Below are 11309 nucleotides of genomic sequence, written 5' to 3' on the forward strand. Positions count from 1 at the left end.
AAGGGGCTGTAGAAATGTCTCAACAGTTAAGAGCACTGACTGCTCTTCCAGAGGTTCTGAGTTCAATTCCCAGCAACCACATAGTGGCTCACAACCATCTATAATGGGATCCAATGCCCTCTTCTGGTGTGTCTGAAGAAAGCTACAGTGTACTCATATTTCTTTAAGAAAAGAAAGAAAAGGAAAATAAAAAGAAGGGGAAACAAAATAATCACATAAGGTAGAGGGAGGAGAGGGGCCTGAGTGGGAGAAGAGAAAGGAGCGGAGAAGAGGGGCAGGATCAGTTATGGCTGGAAACAGGAGAGAAGCCCAGAGAGCCAGTAGAATGAATGGAAATGAATGAATGGAAATATGCAGCTGTTAGGAATTAGGATGTGATGGGGGGACCCTCTAGAAAGTCCCAGAGACCTGAGATATGAGAAGCTTCTACTACTCAATGGGGATGACCTTAGCCGATACTCCTAACAGTGGGGAAATGGAACCTGAAAAGACAACCTTCAGTAGATAGATTTTGGCCCCCAGTGGAGGGATTGTTTCATCAACTGACCTTCAAATTGACACAGAATTGTTCCTGTCTTAAAAAAAATCAATGCAAGAACAATAATTGAGCAGACATAACTTGAGATCCATTCACAATGGGCAGTCACCAAACCCTGACACTATTACTGATGCTGGAACCTACCATGGCAGTCTTCTGAGAAGCAGTATCATCAGCTGACTGAGACAGATATAGGTATTTACAACCAACCATTGGAATGAGATTGAGGACCCCTATGGGAGAGTTAGAGAACAAATTAAAGGAGCTGAAAAGGATGGCAACCTCATAAGAAGATCAACAGTCTCAACATACCAGATCCCTAGCTGCTCCCAGAAACTATCAACCAGAGAGCATTCATGGACAGGTCCATGGCCTCAGGCACATATGTAGCAGAGGACTGCCTTGTCTGGCCTCCATAGGAGAGGGTGCACCTAAGACACTTGATGATCCAGGGAAGGGTGATGCAAGGGGATGGGGTGGAGGGAACACTTTTTCAGAGGCAAAGTGGAGGGCTTATGGAGTGAAGAACTCTAAAATGGGGGGGTGGGAGGGGCCAAAACTTAGAATGTAAAATAAAATAGTTAATACTTATTAATCATTTTTTCATTTCCCTTTCAAATAATAACCCCCTTCCTGGTTTCCCCTCCACAAACCTGCTCATCCCATGTCCTTTCCCCTTTGCCTCTAAAAGAGTGCACCCCCACCCACTCACCCACTCCTGCCTCACCACTCTAGCATTGCCCTACAATGGGGCATCAAGATTCCAAAGAACCAAGGGCTTCCCTTCCAACTAATACCAGATAAGGCAATTCTCTGCTACATGTGTAGCTGGAGTTATGGATCCCTTGATGTATATTTCTTCGTTGGTGATTTGGTACCTGGGAGGACTGGGTGGTCCAGATAGTTGACATTGTTCTTCCTATTGGGTTGCAATCCCCTTCAGCTCCTTGAGTCCTTCCCATAGCTCTTCTATTGGGGTCTCTAGGATCAGTCCAATGGTTGGCTGTGAGTATCTGCATCTGTGTTGGTCAGGTGCTGGCAGAGTCTGTCAAAAAATAACTAGGCTCCTGTTAGCAAACATTTCTCTTTTTTATTGGATTTTTTTAATTTACATTTCAAATGTTATCCCCTTTCCCAGTTTCCCATCCATAAATCCCTTATCCCTTCTCTCCTCCCCCTGCTTCTATGAGGGTGTTCACCCACCAACCACTTCCCACCTCCCTGCCCTGACATTCTCTTACACTGAGGGTTCTAGCCTTGGCAGGACCAAGGGCTTCCCCTCCCATTGATGCACAACAAGGCCATCCTCTGCTACATGATCAGATGTAGCCATGAGTCTGTCCATGTGTACTCTTTGAAGGGTTCCTGGGAGCTTGGGTTGGTTGGTATTGTTGTTCTTATGGGGTTGCAAACTCCTTTGGCTCCTTGAATCTTTTCTCTAATTCCTCCATTGAGGACCCAGTTCTCAGTTCAATGGTTTGTTGTTAGCATCTGCCTCCGTACTTGTCATCTTCTGGCTGAGCCTCTCAGCACATCACACTCCTGTCACCTTCCACTTCTGGGCATCAGCACTATTGTCTGGGTTTTGGTGGCTGTATATGGGCTGGATCACCAGGTGGGGCAGTCTCTAGATGGCCTTTCCTTCAGTCTCTGCTCCAAATTTATTTCCATGTTTCCTACTACAAATATTTTTGTTACCCTTCTAAGAACTGAAGCATCCACACTTTGGTCATCCTTCTTCTTCAGGTTCATGTTGTCTGTGGATTGTATCTTGGGTAATCTGAGCTTTGGGGCTAATATCCACTTATCAGTTATTGCATGCCATGTGTGGTTTTTTTGTGTTTGGGTTACCTCACTCAGGGTGATATTTCCTAGTTCCATCCATTTGCCTATGAATTTCATGAAGTCATTGTTTTTAATAGCTGAGTAGTACTCCATTGTGGAGATGTACTACATTTTCTGTACCATTCCTCTGTTGAGGGACATCTGGGTTCTTTCCAGCTTCTGGCTATTATAAATAAGCATTCTATAAATATGTTGGAGCAGCTTTTGAGTATATGCTCAGGAGCGATATAGATGGGTCCTAAGGTAGTACTATGTCCAATTTTCTGAGGAAGCTCCAGACTGATTTTCAAAGTAGTTGTACCAGCTTACATTTCCACCAACAATGGAAGAGTGTTCCTCTTTTTCCACATCTTCGCCAGCATCTGTGGTCACCTGAGTTTTTGATCTTAGCCATTCTGACTTGTGTGAGGTGAAATCTCAGGGATGTTTTGATTAGCATTTCCCTGATGACTAAAGATGTTGAACATTTCTTTAGGTGCTTCTCAGTCATTTGAGATTCCTCTGTTGAGAATTCTCTGTTTAGTTCTACACTTTATTTTTTTATTGGATTTTTGGTGTCTTGGCTTCTGGCAATAAACTCCTATTAGCCAGACAAGAGGAAGAAAGAAAGAAAGAAAAGAAAAGAAAGAAAGAAAGAAAGAAAGAAAGAAAGAAAGAAAGAAAGAAAGGAGGAAGGAAGGAAAGGAGGGAGGGAGGGAGGGAGGGAGGGAGGGAGGGAGGGAGGGAGGGAGGGAGGAAAGAAAGAAAGCCAGGCACGAAAAGAGATGCATGTACTGGATGAAGCAGAAAAGGGCTACACTGTCACTTTATTGTCATTCTTAGTTTTTATACCTTCTCAGGATAGTTGCTCACATGGTTTTTAAGCACTTTTACATTTCATAAGTTCATACTAAGTTTAAGACAATAGTTTGAGTAGTTTGTGTCATAGCTCAATAAGGCTTAAGAAGATAGAACAGAATAATTTATATATCTTCCCATGAAGACTAGTAGCTGACTAAAAGTTCATTATTGTTTTTTAGCTACATAAAATTAATATATACATATTATATACATAAAATTATATATGTATATATTATATATACATAAAATTATTACATACATATAATTTAAAGCAATAAGTTTTATGTCACAAGTTAGCATGGTTTGATCAAGAGACAAATCATCTGCCTTGTGTCTTATTATTTTGAAATCTTATTGTCTTAGGGTTTTACTGCTGTGAACAGACACGATGACAAAGGCAACTCTTTTTTTTTCATCTTTATTAACTTGAGTATTTCTTATTTACATTTCAATTGTTATTCCCTTTCCCAGTTTCCAGGCCAACATCCCCCTAACTCCTCCCCCTCCCCTTCGATACGGGTGTTCCTCCCCATCCTCCCCCCATTACCGCCCTCCCCCCAACAATCACATTCACTGGGGGTTCAGTCTTGGCAGGACCAAGGGCTTCCCCTTCCACTGGTGCTCTTACTAGGCTATTCATTGCTACCTATGAGGTTGGAGCCCAGGGTCAGTCCATGTATAGTCTTTGGGTAGTGGCTTAGTCCCTGGAAGCTCTGGTTGGCATTGTTGTTCATATGGGGTCTCAGACGAAGGCAACTCTTAAAAGGACAACATTTAAGGACTGGCTTACAGGTTCAGAGGTTCAGATCATTATCATCAAGGTGGGAACATGGCAGCATCCAGTCACGCCTGGTGCAGGAGGCCCTGAGAGTTCTATGCCTTCATTTGAAGGCTCCTAGAATACTGATTTCTAGGCAGTTGGGATGAGAGTCTTATAGCCAACACTCACAGTGACAAACCTACTCCAACAGGGCCACTCCCTGGGCCGAGCATATAAAAACCATCACACTTATATAGATAAACCAGTGTATCATTAATTTTCTCTTTGTGCCTACAATAAATTGCCCAATCCCAGTTTATGACCTCTTATTATCAGATAGTTGCCTCATTCCTAACCTAAAAGGAATGTTATCCTTGATTGTGAATTTGTGCTATACAGGTTTTCTTTTCCTAATGCAATTAGCCTGTGTCACATGAAGGTTTACAAGGCTTTATTTGCAGCTTTTACTCTATACAGAGTTTGAGATTATTTGTATTGGGCAGTGGACTGTGAGAGGCAGCCTGGTCCCCAGTTGAGCTAAGGATAGAAGACCCAGAGACCCTGAAAGGACGATAGAAGCTTTGTCTGCTCCCAGGCACCAGAACCCTGTCACTATATGTACATGCCCCTCATAGATTTGTGGCCATCAGTCACATAAGGGCAATGCCCCAAGCCCCTCCATGAAGAAAAGTATGTGGCCTGTGGTCATGTAGGCTCAAGACATATCTCCATGTTAGTGAGGTATATATAGGCCTGGAGGTCTTAGCCAATAAGCTTTTCTTTCCAGACATTCTTCCCTGGCTCTGATGGGTGCGTTTCATTGCCTATCTCATTAATTTGGATATTTTCTCTCTTTCTCTGTCCTTTGGTTAGCTTGACTAAGGATCTGTCTACCTTATTGGTTTCTCAAAGAACCAATTCTTTGTTTCATCAATTCTTTGTATAGTTCTCTTTGTTTCTAATTGACTGCTTTCAGCCCTGAGTTTATTTCATGCCATCTACTCCCCTTGGGTGTTTTGCTTTTTTTTCTTCTAGATCTTTCACGTGTGATGTCAAATTGCTAGTATGAAATCTCTCCAATTTCTTTATGGAGGCACTTAATGCTATGAACTTTCCTCTTTGCACTGCTTTCATTATGCCCCATAAGTTTGGGTCTGTTGTGCCTTCATTTTCATTGAATTCTAGAAAGTCTTTACTTTTTTTCTTTATTTCTTCTTTGACCAAATGATCATTAAATAGAGAATTGTTCATTTTCCATAAGTTTATTGACTTGTGTTATTTTTGTTGTCATTTAAGTCCAGCTTTAATCCAGTGGTCTGATAAGATACAAGGGTTTATTTCAATTCTCCTATCTGTTAAGGCTTCCTGTGTGACTGAATATATGATCAATTTGGAAAAGGTCTCTGCAGTGCTGAGAAAGTATTTTCTTTTGTTTTAGGGTGGAATGTTTTGTAGATATGTTAAGTCTATTTGAGTCATAACATCTGTTAGTTCATTGTTTCTCTATTCAGTTTCTCTTCCCATGACCTGTCTATTGGTTAGATTGGCTGATGAACTCTCCCACTATTAGCATGTGGGGTTTGATGTGTGATTTAAACTTTAGTAAGTTTCTTTTATGAATATGTGTGCTCTTGCCTTTGGGGCAAAGATTTCAGAATTGAGAATTCATCTTGGTCGAACTTTTTCTTTGATGAGTATGATGTATCTTCCATCTCTTTTGATGAATTTTGTTTGGAAGTTTATTTTATTAGACATTAGGATGGCTTATCCAGTTTGTTCTTAATACCGTTTACTTAGAAAATCTTTCCTAGGCCTTTATTCTGATTTAATGTCTATCTTTGATGTTGAGGTTTGTTTCTTGTATGCAGCAGAATAATGGTTCTTTTTTTTTTTCATCCACTTTGATATCTGGATATCTGTGCCTTTTTTCCTTCTTCCTTAATTTCTTTCCTTCTTTCTTTATTCATTTTACATCCCAATCTAAGCACCCCTCTCCTCCTAGTACTTACTCACAAATATCCTCCCTTTATTCCCCCACTCTACTTCTAATATGGAAAGGGAACCTCCCACTCCAGGTATCACTATCCCACCCCCAGCCACATCAACTCACTATAGGACTGGGCACATCCTTTACCACTGAGGCCAGTAAACGCCTCAGCATAGCAGGCTAAGGAGACTGTGAATATGCCCAGGAAAAGCAGAACCTTGAGTGATAGGCCTTATCAGCCTGAGCAGAAGCATCTGCCTTGGCTGCAGCTGTAAGCTTTGATGTGCTGGAGTTATCAAGCTGCAGCCTTGACATGCCAGAGTTAACAAGCTGCAAAGATAATGGAAACATCATATTTACTGCTGTGTTGTTGCTACCCCTACATTACTGTTTTGGGCATGGGTTTTGTGGTTTTTCCTTTTATATACACTGAATGTTAAACTTTAACCCTTGATCAGAACACTATCTTGGCTCCATGTTTCTCTTGACCCCTGCCCTTTTCATTTCCAGCCCTTCTTTCAGGTCATCCCTGCTCCACCTGGATGGCAACAGAGGCCAAACAGCAGACTAGTTAGAACCTCAGAATCCATAGGCAGGCAACAGATTCAGTGACAGCTGCTATTCCAATTGTTCAGGGACCCACATGAAAGCCAAGCTGTATTTCTGCTATATTTGCACAGGGGTGTGGGAAGGAGGTGGCCTAGGTCTAACCCATACTTGCTCTCTGGTTTTTGATTCAGTCTCTAGGAGCTCCCAAGGGTTCAGGTTAGTCGAATTTGCCCGTCTTCCTGTGGAGTCCCTTTCCTCTTTGAGTCCCTAAATCCTTTCCCCAACTCTTCCACAAGACTTCCCAAGCTTTTTCATGTTTGGCTGTGGGTCTCTGCATCTGTTTCAGTCAGCTGCTGAGGGGACCTCTCAGAAGACAGATATGCTAGGCTCCTGTCTACAAGCATAACAGACTATCGTTAGTAGTGTCAAGGATTGGTTCTTACCGGTGGAATGGGTCTCAATTTGATCAATCATCGGTTGGCCATTCCCATTGTCTCTACTCTATCTTTGTTCATACATATCTTGTAGGCAGAACAAATTTTGGGTCTAAGGTTTGGTGGGTGGTTTGCTGTTCTTATTCTTCCAATGGAAGTCCTTCCTGGCTGCAGGAAGTGAACACTTCAGGATCCCCACCCCCCCACTGCAAGAATTCTCAGCTAGAATTGTCCCCATAGACATCCTGGGGCTTTCCCCAAGCCCAAATCTCTGGCACATCATAAAGATGACACCCCCAGCCCACCATAGACAGATTTCCATTCTCTCCCCCCCCCAGTTCTTCCTATACCTTAAGCACCACACCCTGCTTTCCTTCCCTCCCTTCTCCAACCCAGTTCTCTCCCTGGATCCACCTGCAATATCTACTTTATTTCCCTTCTGAGGAAGATATAACCACCATCCTTCGGATACCCCTAGTGTTGTTGGGATTCTTTTAGTCTATGGATTGTAGCACACTTATCCTGTACTTTATGCCTAATATCTACATATGAGTGAGTACCTTTGAGTGCTATGGCCAATATCCACCTATGAGTGAATAACATGAATGACCTGAGGGTCTGGGTTACCTCACTCAGGATGATATTTTCTAGTTCCATCTATTCACCTACAAAATTCATGATTGCCTTGCTTTTAATAGATAAGTAGTATTCCACTGTGTAAATGTACATTCTTTGTCCATTGTTCAATAAAGGGACATGTATATTGTCTCCAGTTTTTGGCTATTGCAAATAAAGTTGCTATAAATATAATTGAACAAATTTCCTTATAGGATGATCAAGTATCTTTTGGGTATATGCCCAGGAGTGGTATAACTGAGTCTTAAAGTAGAACTATTCACAGTTTTCTGTAAAGCTGCCAAGTTGATTTCAAGAGTGGTAGTATAAGTTTACATTCCACCAGAATGTAGGCATCTTTCCCTTGCTCCACATACATGCCAGTATGTGCTGTCCCTTGAGTATTTTTTTAATCTTAGTCATTCTGATGGATGTAAGGCAGAATCTCAGAGTCTTTTTGATTTGCATTTCCTTGATGACTAAGAACAGTGAAAATGGCCTTCCTACCCAAAGGAAACTACAGATTCAATGCAATTTCCATCAAAATTCCAACACAATTCTTCTGAGAGTGTATCTTAAAAGAAAAAAATTCAACTTTGTATGGAAAAAGAAAAACCCCAGGATAGCTAAAACAATACTGTAAAATAAAAGGCCTTCTGGAGGTATCACCATCATTGACTTTAAGCTATACTACAGAACAATAGTAATAAAAACTGCATAGTATTGGTATAGAAACAGACAGCCTAGTCAATGAAATTGAATCAAAGACCTAGACATGAACCTACAGATCTACTGACACTTGATTTTTGAAGAATCCAAAACCATACTTTGAAAGGGGAAAAGCATCTTCAGCAAATGTTGGTGATCTAAGTGGATGTCCTCAGGTAGAAGAATACAAATAGATCCATGTTTTTCACCCTGCACAAAACTCAAGTGCAAGTGGATTAAAGCCCACAACATAAAATGAGGTACACTAAATCTAATAGAAAAAGTGGGGACTACCTTTGAATGCACTGGCACAGGAGGCAACTTACTGAATGGCACACCAATGCTCAAGCACTAAGATCAACAATTAATAAATAAGACTTCATGAAACTGAAAAGTTTCTGCAAGCCAAAGGACAGCATCAATAGGATAGAAAAAATAGCCTACAGATTGGAAAAAGATCTTCACCAACCCTATATCTGGCAGAGGGCTAATATCTCAAATATAAAGAACTTAGAAACAACACAATTAAAAATGGAGCAAATGAATGTGGAATCTGGAGAAGATGAACTGGCTTCCAGACTGGACCACTATAAGACAAAGGCTACAAGGCACATATTCCTCATCTGGCATTCCTAGTACCATGTGGATGGCTCGCTGGAGAAGGACCACACCCTAACCCCATTAGGTGGGGAACAGGCTGAACTCAGGGGGCTCCTACTTGCAAGCCTGGGACTAAAGTTTAATAAAATTGTCCATCCCTCTATGACCCATGCAGTAGAGACCACAGACATCATCAGTAAGCACCTGCCAGGTGTCTGCAGAGTCAACACAGACTTGCTATGGGAAGGTGGCCCCACTGAACCGGATCCACCTGCGTCTCACTGGAAGCCAGAGGCTGTGCAGTATTATGAAGATGGAGCCCGGATTGAGGCTACCTTCAGGAACTGCAACCACCGAGCTGATGCCAAGCAGGAGGAAGACAGTTATGAGATCTTCCTACGTCACGCCAACGTCATCCGCTATATTGTTTGTAGGGCACTGCAGTTTCCCCCAGAAGGTTGGCTCCTCCTGCCCCTCAACAACACAACGGCAGTATCACCCACCTGGTGATTCGACCCAATGGTCGTGTTGCACTCAGGACCCTTGGGGACACGGGGTTCATGTCCCCAGACAAGATTACTCGGTCCTGAGGCTGTCTGTAAGACTGCACCCTGTCCTCTGCTGGTGGCCTGCCTACAGCCTTCCCTTGTCTTCCACAGCTGTGCTGTGGCTTCACGTCTCCAGAAGAGGATATCTCAAGTGTCACATTTGGGTGCTCACTTCTGGCTCAGGCTGAAGAAGGCAACGTATGAGTTAGATGGCCTTTTTGAAAGCTCTCTTCTTTATACTATTACCACCAGCACAGCCCTCGGCGGTGAGACAGAAGCCTTCCTAGGCAGAAGGCGGGCCTGTCACGGGTACTGTATCACGGGATTGTAGTAGATCAACCGAACACTCTATAACCTCTGGAAGACCTGTCAGGTAGTGTGGTGGTTGTATACAGGTGGTTATTCATATACTGCAATCTAGGGACTTTGGTTGCTTATTTATCAAAGATTTTCCTCATGTGGGTTCTTGCTTTGAAAACCAACTTCTCAGCTCAATTAAGAGATCCTGTGTCTATTGGGTTTGAGTGGTGGACAGAGGGGTTGGCTTCCTATAAGGTAGATAAAAGCCAAGAAAGAAGTGGCACCGGAAAAAGACTGTGGCCTGTATAAGGCAAGTAGGTGATAGTCCTATAAGAGGTTCCTTGGAAGCAAAGATAGCCCCCACTGACTGACCAGAAGAGGTGGCATATACTTGTAATTCTAGCATCTGGGAAGCAGAAGCAGGTGGTTTTTGTTTTTGTGACAGAATCTTAACCGTTGCCCAAGCTGGCTTCAAATTTGAGACCCTTCTGAGTCTTGTAATTGTTGGGATTACAGGTATATACTACCACACCTGTCTGCTCCCAACTCCCCCCCCCCAAAAAGTACAGTTTCTATGAAGTGGTTGTGAGCATTTTCTGTAATCAATGCAATGAATTGGAATATTTGATGTATCTCTCTGTCCTCTTTGGAAATAAGTAATAAAATTTTACTTTAAAAAAAATGGAGCATAGAGCTAAACAGAATTCTTGACAAAGGAATCTTGAATGGCTGAAAAACACATAAAGGAAAGTTCAGTTTGTGTGTGTCCTTGCATTGACAAATCGGTTCATTAATGTTGAGAGATATCATAATGCTTCTTATTTTAACATTGGTAGTTTGTGGTGTGTATATGCCTGCATGAGTGCGTGTGTGCAGCCAGTGTGTGTGTGTGTGTGTGTGTGTGTGTGTGTGTGTGTGTGTGTGTGTGTGTTTCCTTTCTCCTGTTTTCCCTGATATAAAATTATTTAATTTATGTTTTGTCTTGAAAATAGTTAAGGTTCTTGGGTTAGAGTTTTTCCTAGTAGTATCTTCCATAGGGCTAAAATTGTGGATAGATATTAGGCAAATTTGAGGTTGTTATAGATTATCATGTTTTCTCCATCTATAATGACTGAAATTTTTGCTGGGTATAGTATTCTTAGCCAGCACATGTGGTTTCTTAGAGACTGCAAAACATCTGCTCAAGTGTTTCTGACTTTTAAAGTCTCAGTTGAGATGTTGGGTATAATTCTAAAAGTTCTGCCTTTATACATTACTTGGCCTTTCCCCTGCGGCGTTTAATATTCTTTCTTTGTTCTGTGTCTTTTGATTATTATGTGATGGGAGGATTTTTTTTTGGTCTACTCTATTTTATGTTATTTAAGCTTCTTGTATATTTATAGGTATTTCATTTTTTAGATTGTGAAAATTTATGATTTTGTCAAAAATATTTTCTGGGTCTTAGAGCTAGGAGCTAGAGAACTTTCCCTTCCTCTAGTATTCTTAGGTTTGGTCTTTTTATATTGAAACGTGTTCAAAACTTCCTGGATGTTTTGTATCAGAAAATTTTTTAGACTTAACATTCTTTAACCTGTATATTAATTTC

General features: G+C 41.7%; 1 pseudogene; it reads left to right on the top strand.

Annotated features, from left to right (window-relative positions):
* Positions 1 to 8807: 8807 nt before the first annotated feature.
* Positions 8808 to 9554, top strand: Pgam5-ps1 (PGAM family member 5, mitochondrial serine/threonine protein phosphatase, pseudogene 1; annotated as a pseudogene).
* The last annotated feature ends 1755 nt before the right edge of the window (positions 9555 to 11309 follow it).

Source organism: Rattus norvegicus, chromosome 2 (genome assembly GCF_021556685.1).
Source record: "Rattus norvegicus strain SHRSP/BbbUtx chromosome 2, alternate assembly SHRSP_T2T, whole genome shotgun sequence".
NCBI classification, from domain to species: Eukaryota; Metazoa; Chordata; class Mammalia; order Rodentia; family Muridae; genus Rattus; species Rattus norvegicus.